The 12,671-nt window shown below is 42.9% G+C and overlaps 1 long non-coding RNA gene across 1 annotated transcript in view; it reads right to left on the minus strand.

Annotated features, from left to right (window-relative positions):
• Window positions 1–4,533: 4,533 nt before the first annotated feature.
• LOC143839925 (uncharacterized) overlaps window positions 4,534–12,671 on the minus strand; it is a 33,817-nt gene continuing 25,679 nt past the window's right edge. The window contains exon 3 of the long non-coding RNA XR_013231939.1: window positions 4,534–6,031. This is a non-coding gene — a long non-coding RNA (uncharacterized LOC143839925). The remainder of the gene's footprint in view (window positions 6,032–12,671) is intronic.

Raw genomic sequence — 12,671 nt, forward strand, 5'->3', positions numbered from 1 at the left:
ACTGTACAAAAAAGGAGCAATTGGGTGGATCCTGTTTCAGAGTAAGGCCCATGCCCAACTACAATATGGAGTAGAAATCTGCAGTTAAAAGATGAGTAGCTTCAAGCCTAGAGGCTGTTCAAAATACTTTTGAAAAGGACTCCAGTTCTGCCTCAGAGTACTACAGGTGCCTTGATGTAGGCTGAACTTAGACTCCTTTCAATTAGGGCTCAAGTGCATGTGGCCTTAATCAGTTACTGGAGAAAACTGAAGACTTCTCCAACAAGCCAACTTTCAAAGCACCATTTTAATCTGTTGCAGAAAGACACCTTCTGGGCTGCAGCTATAACACAGTTTATTATTATATATTATTGCCTGAATCCCTGATTGTCCCTTTGGACAACTCTACACTTTAGACTGGATACTCAATTTCGATACTGGGTCAGACCGGCATACCCTATGGTTTAGACTGATTAAGAGGGATTGCATCAGTTCTTATCTGTCTAGGTTCACCTTTTACAAACTCAGAATTACTTTTACAGCCATCTTCAAACAATGCCAACAGCCATGTAGCCACATCCATATATTCCTGTTGTCCAGTGCCTATTTATTTGTTCTATCCCAGAACTGGAATTTGTTCTAACCCAGAATTGCCCTTCACATCTTGTGCTGCCCCCTTTACCAGGAACCTAAAGTCAAAATCTTTGCAGATATGTTGGCTCACCTAAATCCAAGTCTAATCGCCAAGAAATTATTTATCATTCAGATGACATTTATTAATGGAAAAATGACAATGGAAAAATGGGCAAATAAGAACAAGATGCAATTCAATAAAGATAAGTGTAAAGTTGTGCATCTGGGTCAGAAAAATGAAAAGCATGCCTACTGGATGGGGGATACACTTCTAGGTAGCACTGTGTGTGAACGAGACCTTGGGGTACTTGTGGACTGTAAACTAAACATGAGCAGGCAGTGTGATGCAGCGGTAAAAAAGGCAAATGCCATTTTGGGCTGTATCAACAGGGGCATCACATCAAAATCACAAGATGTCATAGTCCCATTGTATACGGCACTGGTCAGACCACACCTGGAGTACTGTGTGCAGTTCTGGAGGCCTCACTTCAAGAAGGACGTCGATAAAATTGAAAGGGTACAGAGGAGAGCGACGAAGATGATCTGGGGCCAAGGGACCAAGCCCTATGAAGATAGGTTGAGGGACTTGGGAATGTTCAGCCTGGAGAAAAGGAGGTTGAGAGGGGACATGATAGCCCTCTTTAAGTATTTGAAAGGTTGTCACTTGGAGGAGGGCAGGATGCTGTTTCTGCTGGCTGCAGAGGAGAGGACACGCAGTAATGGGTTTAAACTTCAAGTACAACGATATAGGCTAGATATCAGGAAAAAGTTTTTCACAGTCAGAGTAGTTCAGCAGTGGAATAGGCTGCCTAAGGAGGTGGTGAGCTCCCCCTCACTGGAAGTCTTCAAGCAAAGGTTGGATACACACTTTTCTTGGATGCTTTAGGATGCTTAGGGCTAGTCCTGCGTTGAGCAGGGGGTTCGACTAGATGGCCTGTATGGCCCCTTCCAACTCTATGATTCTATGATTCTATGATTCTATGATTATTATGTATGTGCCAAAGCTTTACTGGACGTTTAATTTGATGTGGAAATTTTAATCTCACTCTTTTTAATCAACGTTTATAGTTATTGTTCCTATTGCTTTTGGTTAATAGTGGCATTTTATACGTTACATTTCAGTTTGAGTTTGTAACGTATGCTGTAAACTACTACTTCTACTACTATTACAATAGACAATTTTAAAATAAAAATTTTAAAATCCAGCAAGGGAAGAAATAGCTGTTGGTCTGGTTGATCTATATTGATGCTGTGTTTTATTGTGATGTTTTTTAATGGTTTCATTATTTTTAATGGATATGATGTAGTATGTCTTGTAAACTGCATTGAGTGTACTTGTTGGAAGCAAGTCATTCATTAATACTTTTAAATAAAATAAATGAAGTATAACATAAGAAATGCATGCAATTATAAACCAGCAGTAAATTTTAAAGAGTATTTTCACAAGTATATATGATTGGGAGCAGGGATTTAGAGCAGAAAATAGCAGATTTAAGCACATGCTCTCTACATGCCATGTCTATGTTCCAAATCACCTTTTTAAAAGCATAATCAGGCTACTTTCATAAAGCACTATCAGGCTACTGTTGCATGCATAAACTTTCTATTATTGCTTCATATATTAGATAAAGTTAAATAAGTTTATATAATGGATAAGGTTCCACATGATATTCTTGTTGATAAGTTGGTAATATATGGTATGGATCCTAATTCAGTCAGGTGAATCGATAACTGGTTGACAGATCGTACCCAAAGGGTACTTGTTAATGGTTCAACATCCTCTTGGAGAAAAGTGAGGGATTAGAGGGGGTACTTATTAAATTTGCAGATGATACTAAACTGGGATGGGTGGCAAACACAACAGAAGACAGAATCAGAATACAGGATGATCTTAATATGCTCGAAAAGTAGGCTAAACTGAATAAAATGAAGTTCAATAGGGACAAATGTAAAGTTCTGCATTTAGGTAGGAAAAACCATAGACACCAGTATAGGATGGGAGAGACTTGTCTTGGCAGTAGTGTGTGCGAAAAGGATCTAGGAGTCTTAGTAGACCATACATTGAACATGAGTCAGCAGTGTGATTCATTGGCTAAAAAGGCAAATAGGATTTGGGGCTGTATCAAACGGAGTATCATGTCCAGATCACAGGAGGTGATGGTACCACTTTACTCTGCTCTGGTTCAGTCTCACTTGAAGTACTATGTTCAGTTTTGGGCACCCCAGTTGAAGAGGGGTATAGACAAACTGGAGCATATCCAGAGGAGGGCGACAAAGATGGTGAGGGGTTTGGAGACATATGAGGAAAGGTTGGGGGAACTTGGTCTGTTTAGCCTGGAAAGGAGACAACTGAGAAGGGATCTGATAGCCATCAAGTATTTAAAAGTGTGCCATATAGAGGATGGAGCAGAGTTGTTCTCTCTTGCCCCGGAGGGATGGACCAGATCCAATGGGATGAAATTAATTCAAAAGAAATTCTGTCTAAACATCCGGAAGAAGTTAAAGCAGTTTCTCAATGGAGCAGGCTTCCTCGGGAGCTGGTGGGTTCTCCATCTTTGAAAATTTTTAAACAGAGGCTGGATAGTCATCTAATGGAGAGGCTGATTCTGTGAAGATTCAAGGGGGTGGCAAGTTACAGTGGATGAGCGATAGGGTTGTGAGAGTCCTGCATAGTGCAGGGTGTTGGACTAGAATCAGGGGTAGTCAAACTGCGGCCCTCCAGATGTCCAGGGACTACAATTCCCATGAGCCCCTGCCAACATTCACTCATGGGAATTGTAGTCCATGGACATTTGGAGGGCCACAGTTTGACTACCCCTGGACTAGATGATCCAGGTGGTCCCTTCCAACTCTATGATTCTATGATTCTAAGAAGAGTTATACCCCACTTTTCTCTACCTGAAGGAGAAAGCAGCTTATAATCACCTTCCCTTCCCTTCTCCACAACAGGCATCCTGTGAGGTAGGCGGGACCAAAAAAATCTCTGACAGGACTGCTCTGTGAGAGCAGCGCTATCAGGGTTGTGACTAGCCCAAGGTCACCCAGCTGGTTGCATGTGGAGGAGCAGGGAATCAAACCCAGTTCACCAGATTCGAAACCACCACTCTTAATCACTACAGCAGGCTGGCCAAAGCCTGCTGTTGCCCCCAGCAAATGGTATCCACAAGTATATTTATCTAAACATAAATTTTATTAAGCCATTGTGGCCAACAACCATTGATGGCCCTATTATTCATGAACTAGTAAATAAGCCCACTGCTCTTGGAATGCAGCGGGTGCTAGTGGGGCTGTGGAGTGCGCCTCCCAATTAGTCAGTCCAGCGGCCAGGGCCCAATGGCGAGCCATGCTGCGAAGCGCCTGCCGATTGGGCCCTCCGATTGTCAGTCCGGGGGAAGGAGCCTATGGGCACCCTTCCTCATTACGGATAGGGTCTGCCGCCATGCCCTTAACGAATTATTTAATCCGTTCCGCGGGTTAAAGATGTTTCATGCCTTTCTAAAGCCAAGGCAAGTGGTCATCACTGCATCCTTGTGTCTTATTTATTAGATTTATATATTGCTCTCCCCTGAGACTCAGGGTGGTTCGCATGAAACATAGCAGAACAAGAACGATACAGAGAAATCAATAACCATAAATAGTAAAATAACAGGAGCATCATCATATAGCTGCATTGTCATAAGGCCTGGATGCTGGTGCTCTCATCCAAAAGTAATAATCATAAAATCTGCAGCTCTACCTTGACTGTAAAACTGGGGGGCATGTAAGACAATGCTCTGATTTTTCTACCAAGTATACATTTCATGGTGAGCATTGTGCCTCTATTTCCTTCTTGCTCCTTATGGAATAGAGTCAGAACTATTTTATTACAGAACTATTAGAATCACTCTTATTTCAAAAAGAGTGGATTAACAGGCCTATTTCCTTATGTTTAAAAAGTAAAATATGAAAACAAAATTCGCTCTATAATATGAAAGAATCAGAGTCCAGTATCATCTTTAAGACCAACAAAGATTTATTCAGGGTGTGAGCTTTCAAGTGCAAACTCTCTTCCTCAGACTAAGAACTCCTTACATGATTGTGGGAATATATAGCAAAAATTAATTCTGTTACATTAGTAAACTGTGTCACACATCCAAATACAGCCAACAATAATTCTTTGCCAAAACAGCCAATCAATCCCCTTGAAATTCAGTTGTTATTCACACAAACATGGAAGAAATAAAACTGTCCATGAAAGTGATCAAAAGCTATCACATCACCATATGCTGCTTGCCCCATCTGTTCCCATACCAGTGTGAAATATAATATATTTAAGTGTATAATATAAAGACATTGATGTGATGTAGATTCATTTAGAATATTGATTTAGGATGCTTTGGGCTGATCCTGCGTTGAGCAGGGGGTTGGACTAGATGGCCAGTATTGGCCCTTCCAACACTATGATTCTGTGATTCTGTGATTGATGCTGAACACAGAATTTGTGTCTTCTTGGAGCACAAGAAATTAGACGTAAAAACAAGAGAATCTGAGTACTGAGCAGCAGCCTTTAAATGATAGTCTGTCATGAGGACTATGTACAAAGCACTGAGCAGTAGTGTGAAGCCTTCAAAGCAACACATGTTGGCAAGTGCATGGCCTGCATGACTCCATCTTTGTTACATGCCGGTGCTTAAGTGCCGAAGGTCTTGTGGGTAAACACTCTTTGGCCACTCCCAAGGGAACTTTCTCTCTCATGCTTGTTAGCAACTCTTATCTTCAAAGCCTGGGTTGTATTTTCCACCCATTGGATGCAGGGTGCAATATGGCCTGGCTCATCCAAATATCTGGGATAGCTTAGGTAATAAATATTTGACTGATAGCCAACATTTAGGATAAACTAGTTTCAGTTATGCATGTGGTCTCAGATCCTGGCAAGCTGCACTGTGTGCATACTTGAGGTCCAGCTGACAGAAGTTCAGCCTGCATTTTCTGTAAGTGTTGATGCTTTCTTTAAAGTCTTCTTGTAAGCAAACTTGTATCTTCTGTATCATTTCCTTGAGATTTCTGTGAACCATGAAGCCCCTGGCCAGGGCCCCTTACACTAAGCATACTGTGAAGCCATTTCACTTTCTTCTGGCGGTTCTCCAATGGTAATGAGTTGCAATATGCAAGCCTAAGGGTATAATTTCATAGCAAGATCTTTACCCAATAAGATACAGTCAAAGCACAATCCTTAAATTGTCATCCTTGGCAGGGCTAGGAAATATCGTCACTTGTGCGTATCAGTGTTCTTTAGAAGCCAAGTGAGCAATTGATTCTGACTTCATTCTCCATGCACAACTTGACAGAAGGGCCAAGGAGCAGAGGAAAGTTGAGTATAAACAGTGCTCCTGGAGTCAATGGACTTTACATCATATTTCTGCTAGGCACACTCTCTATTCTGTAGTGGAGAACAGGAGAAACGTCAAACTCGCATAGTTCAGTCCATTGCTTAATTCAAGTTTCCTTCTCTAGTACCTTGGAACAACCTGTCAAAAGTCCATAACTGTGGTGAAGGATTTTCAACTTTAATTACTTAATGGGATATGTGATTAGCTGTATTTTGGGGATCTATCAACTTTTTTCCAGCAACTGAAATCCTTGTGCATGTTTCCAATACGGAACCTGGTTTGCCAGACATCCACTAGCCAAATGCCAAATTTGCCAGCTTCCATTCTGCTAATCCAAACATACTAGCAGAATTAGCACAGGGGAATGGCAACTGCTACAGAAAACCAGCAACAGTTGGAGCAAATATCTTGTAAAAAAAACATCTTTGCTTTAAGGTGCTCCCTTTCACTTCTTGATTGGCTGCAGCTGTCATTGGTTAAGCTGATCTCTAGAAACTCCTTTATACTGCCTCTTGCTCCCTCATGTCATGGAAAACATTGTAATTATTGAAGAACAAACAGTGTCTGAAATTCTGGCATATGTTAGACGATGTTGGGTAATAAAACATTTGTCAGCTGAGATGTATGACAAGCAGGCTGGAAGAAAAGGACTTGCTAAAATGGTCACTTCTGTAACAATTGTTAAAAATGTCACTCATCTTACAGGGTTCCCTATTGAAAGATGTAAATGATTTCAATTAATACAGCAGTTGAATGCATATGAAGGTTTGTTTTTTCAAATGCCACTATTATGCTATATTGAGGACTTTCAAGGCATCTTGTAATAAAGCTCCAAGTCAAGACAAATTTCACCCAGTACCTTAAAAGAGACTGCCAAGTAAACATCCCTAAGAGGGATTTCCAAAGGGAGAGTGTAACCAAAAATGCTCTGCCTCCAACAGAAACCAGCCCAGTTCTAGAAGGAAGAAGCACTAGCAGAGAAGCACTTCCAAACATGATACAAGCTGACAAGCAGGCTCAGATACCTCGGAGGCAGACTGTCTGGAACTTTACAGATCAACATGTCCTCTTTAAATCAACTAACTCTTTAACCCATGTCATCAGGTAGGTAGCCATGTTGGTCTGAAGCAGCAGAATAAAGCTGAAGTCCAGGGGCACTGAAGAAGTGTGCTTGCACAAAAAAGCTCATACTTAGAATAAAATTTTGTTGGTGTTAAACGTTGTTCTTTAGCCTATATAGAAATTATTAGCACTTATATAGCACTTCTCTGCATTCAAAGTGTTTCAAGCATAAACCTTACAACCGCACTGTAAACTAGGCCCATATTATCACCCATATTGTGGATGGGAGTGGGAGGAGGAGTTTACCTAAGCTGCCCATCTGTCCCGACTCCCGCGGGACACTCACACTTTCCTGGTCTTTGTCCCGGGTCCCGTCTGGGTCCTTAAAAGTCCCGCCAGCCGGAGCCCCCTTCCTGCCCCCCGGCCAGCAGGATAGCTGGCAGTGGCACTCTGCCCTGGCTGGCCATGTGGCTGGCCTGCACAGGCACACCAGGCAGAGGCCCACCCTCAGCCTCCACCTGACCTGCGCCAACGCCGCGCAGGCACACAAGATGGGCTCGCGAGAGAGGCGTAGGGGAGGTGAGGTGACCACAGTCGGAGGGAGGGAGGGAGGGAGGGCGAGAGGGAGGGAGGGAGGCCACCGCCACGCCACCGTCGCATCCGGCCTACAATCCATTCATTCTGGTCACCTTAAGTTTACCTAAAGTTTGTGGTAAGGATAAAATTTTAATTAGGAGCCTCCCAGATCACAGCTTCTTCTCTTAACCATTATACTAGTTCCATTTTATATGCTTCAATAACACAGCAAGGAAAAAACTACAGTGAAAGAGAACATGCTCAATTAGAGTATCAAATAAAGGAACATTTCATATGCAATCAAAACTACAGAAGGGAAATAATAAAAAAAACTTGGTCGGGTTCCATATATAAGTCTCTGCAGCTCTGTCTAAACTCTGCAGATTTCTTCATATAATCATAGCATATATCATATATAATTTTAAGAAGCAGGTATCTCTTTGTGAAATTGGTACCTCCTTGTACTTGAGTGCCCCCTAGCAGCTTTTTGTGGCATTCTATATTTCAGTAAAATAAAAATAAAAAAGCGCCGACTGTTGAATCACTAATTTCTCAAAACATGGCGTCTTAATTTTAAAAATGATTCAGATGGATTTAGCAGGGGAAAATGCCAACTGCTGAATCATTAATTTCTTGTAAAGTAGCATCTTAATTTAAGAGTGACTCAGAACAAAGGCTCATAGAAACCACAGCCCAATTCTTGTTTATTTTATACATGTTCTTGCTTTTATGGAATTATACACAATAGATATCATTGTAGCCCTACATTCTGAATAACTGCATTGCACATCGAGCTTAATGCATTCAAATTGAAATCCCATTCAATTGTCTGGTTGGGAAACTCCAGATTCCCCAACTCAGAGAGATAAGTAGACACTGAACTCATGATGGTGAACTTCTATAACGTTGTATATCAGAATCAGCTGGAAGAGACCACAAAGGGACACCCGGTTCAGCCCCCCACCTTCTTGCCAACTTAAAAATCACACATTACTGACAGGAGCTCATCCAATCTCCTCCTAAAAACTTCCAACAAAAGATATTCCACCACCCTCCGAGGCAACATATTCCATCTACAGGCAGCCCTCACAGTCAGAAAATGCTTTCTAACATTTAAGTGGAACCTCCTTTCCCGTAATTTGAATCCATTGCTCTTAGTCCTTGTCTCTAAAGCTGCAATAAACAAGTTGGCCCCTTCTTCATATCACTCCCTTCTCCAAACTACACATACCCAACTCTTTCAACCCTTCCTCATAAGGCATGGATTCCAACCCCTCACTCATCCTAGTCGCACTTCTCTGAACACATTCCAACTTGTCAAGTTGGCATTTTCTCAGACTTGAAATGTAAGAGCAAGATCTACTAGACCTAGATGCATGGTTTCTGAATCTGGGAGCAAAGCCAGAAAGGAAAAGAAAAATTAATATATTTCCCTTTTTCTGTATTCCTCACCGAAATAATCAATGTCAGATGAATCGTGCTATCCAACCTGTATATGTCAATTTCCTGTTATCATCTAATGCTTGTGAAATTAGCAATAACTAAAGCACTAATTCCACATTCAGCAATAAAATACTGTATTTATTTAATCACTCTGTTTCTTCCCAGATCCTGAAATAGGTGAATTTTAGTTAACTGTTTGAGTTGTACTGCAGTACAATAACCCTTGCTGATTTCCAGGCAGCACATCTACAAGGTTCTTCTGACAGCCTATCATTTGAGAATAGCTGAGCTATCCAATGACTTCCAGATAGATGTGTGTCTCCCCACAAGCCCATACTGTGGCCAGTCAACCCCAAGAGAGTCTGAGAAACCAGAATGAATGGAGAGAATAACAACCTCACAATAATTGCTTTGTTTTTGTTAGGCAGAATACACAGTCTGCCCACAAACCCAAATCCATTCCCTTTAGTATTTGAGATGGTGACACGGTTGCTGCCTTCATGGTCTGTGTGTTGAACCATAGATGCAGGGGGAAAATTAATATGGCCTTGCTGCCAACATACAGAACTATTTTAAATGATACAAATAAAACACTAATCAGGCCTTGTTATTTCTATTGCAAATTTCCTCTACAGAACAGTGAAGATGAACAGTAAAAGACCCAACTGGCAGCCCATATAATGTACACACAGCAAAACATATAAGCATACTAGTAATACTGTTTTTTATAATCACAGAATCATAGAAATGGAGGGGGCCATACAGGCCATCTAGTCCAACCCCCTGCTCTACACAGGATCAGCCCTAAGCATTCTAAAGCATCCAAGAAAAGTGTGTATCCAACCTTTGCTTGAAGACTGCCAGTGAGGGGGAGCTCACCACTTCCTTAGGCACCCTATTCCACTGCTGAACTACTCTGACTGTGAACATTATTTTTCCTGATATCTAGCCTATATCGTTGTACTTGTAGTTTAAACCCATTACTGCGCTTCCTTTCCTCTGCAGCCAACGGGAACAGCATCCTGCCCTCCTCCAAGTGACAACCTTTCAAATACTTAAAGAGGGCTATCATGTCCCCTCTCAACCTCCTTTTCTCCAAGCTGAACATTCCCAAGTCCCTCAACCTATCTTCATAGGGCTTGGTCCCTTGGCCCCAGATCATCCTCGTCGCTCTCCTCTGTACCCTTTCAATTTTATCTATGTCCTTCTTGAAGTGAGGCCTCCAGAACTGCACACAGTACTCCAGGTGTGGTCTGTGACATCTTATGATTTTGATGTGATGCCCCTGTTGATACAGCCCAAAATGGCATTCGCCTTTTTTACCACTGCATCACACTGCCTGCTCATGTTTAGCTTACAATCCACAAGTACCCCAAAGTCTCATTCACACACAGTGTTACCTAAAAGCGTATCCCCCATCCAGTAGGCATGCTTTTCATTTTTCTGACCCAGATGCAGAACTTTACACTTATCTTTAAATAGGACAGGGTCCTATTAAATAAAAGAGTAAGGCCACCTGGGGAGGAGTTAGGGCGGGCCCTGTCCAGGATAAAAACTCAGAGGGCCCAATCAGGAGCTGCTTTCCAGCTCCTGATTGGGCCCTCTGAGTGTCCATCCAGGGCCAAGCAGCCAATGGGGAGGCGCGCAAAGTGCCTTCCTATTGGCCCCTCACCAGGACAGACCAAAATTCCATTCACCCAGCCCAGTCTGGCTGCCAGTCTGCTCCTGACCACCAAAGGGAGAGGAGGTCAGTAGGGCTGCCAAGGGGGATGAGAACAGAGGCTTGGATAGGCTGCGCCAGCTCTTTTTGCCCCAAGGCTGTCCTAACTGTCATGTCCAACTGCAAATTGCCTCAGAACCCTGACAGAGCTGGCAGGAGGCTGCAGAGTGCTCCCCCTCCCCCCTTTCAGGCCTGCTGCGAAGGAGCCTCTGACAGCCCCTGACTGAGGGGAGGGAGGCCTTTTCAAGAGCAACGCAGGGGAGCCTGAGGGCCTTCCTTTTGAGGGGGGGGACTTTCCCCTTCTGCCAAACAGTTGGCTGACAGGGAGGCCACAGAAAAGCCCCTTTTCACTTAAAATACTGCTCTGACTGGAGGTTAGACACAGCCAAGCCATGTGTATTTCTTCTTTGCAACTCTCTGCAGATTTGAGGCCACTGCACAGCGTTATTCTGCAGAGGAAGCTGGCTCTTTTGTCTCCTGTTTCATCTGCACAACAACCCTGTGCAGTAGGCCTCAAGTCTTTCAATTCAACAACAACCTGTGTGGGAAGCCTTAAATGTTTCTTCTCTACCACAACCCTGTCCAAAGTAGCCGTTTCTGCCTGGGGAGCTGATCTTTATACTCTGCAGGTGAGCTGTAATTCCAGGAGCTCTCCAGGCCACACCTGTAGGTTGCCTCATTTGGCCTCATTTGCCACCAGGCCACCACAACCTCCCACACAACACACATGACAACCCCATGCCCTTACAGACTGGACAACTCCTCCCCTTCCCACTGCCAAGCTCTAGCGCCCGTTGTATTCTTGGAGACAACGGGCTTTGCCCCTAGTCTTTATTAAATTGCATCTTGTTCTCATTTGCCCATTTTTCCATTGTGTTCAGATCTCGTTGAACTCTGTCTCTATCTTCCGGAGTATTTGCCAGTCCTCCCAATTTGGTGTCATCTGCAAACTTGATGAGTAGTCCCTCCACCCCCTCATCTAGATCATTAATAAACATGTTAAAAGTACCGGATCGAGCACCGAGCCCTGAGGTACCCCGCTACTCACCTCCCTCCAGTCTGATGAAACACCATTGACAACAACTCTTTGAGTGCGGGTCTTTACTATCTGAAAATCCAGATTGCAGTCCTTCAATTTATCCATCAGAACATCATGGGAAACCTTCTCAAAAGCTTTACTAAAATGCAAGTAAATGACATCAACCGAATTTCCACAATCCAGCAAACCTGTTACTTGGTCAAAAAAGGAAACCAGGTTGGTCTGACAGGACCTTTTTATGTCAATAAATGATTTGGATTTGGATATAAGCATACTTTACTCTCTCATGACTGAGAGAAGTTTACTACTTAAATCAGAGTGCCATGCCCTGAAACAGGCCTAAACCCTTGGCTTGTAATTATTTTATTCATTGCACATTAACTGCTCAGATGATGTTGGTTGTGAATATGTGATCTTTCCTCCCCCCCCCCCATCCCTTTCATGTATATGCAGGACCAGCCAGATCATAATATCCTTATCTCAATGTGGCTATTTTTCAGGGTAGCCTAAATATTCTTGATGTACATGTACACAAGAGAGAAGTTTGGAAGGCCAGGTGATCTACAGGAAACAGTTCTCACTGTTTTTTGCCCATCTGGATCAACCCAGATCCAGTTCAAATATATCTTTGGCAAATCGCCTTCCAACTCCTTAAAAATTCTCCCACTTGGGGCTGCTCCTACTTGGTGGTTCCCACCCAGCTTAACTGGATTGCTTCATCTTGTTCCTTCAGTTGTGTTTTATAGGCTTTGTTTTTATGGGTCCTTAAGGATGCTGGCCTGGGCCCATGTCTTCCATGCATTCAGAATGGAGGGGAAAACTTCACATTGCAGGTTCTGATCCCTACGTT

This window comes from Paroedura picta, chromosome 1, assembly GCF_049243985.1.
Source record: "Paroedura picta isolate Pp20150507F chromosome 1, Ppicta_v3.0, whole genome shotgun sequence".
NCBI lineage: Eukaryota > Metazoa > Chordata > Lepidosauria > Squamata > Gekkonidae > Paroedura > Paroedura picta.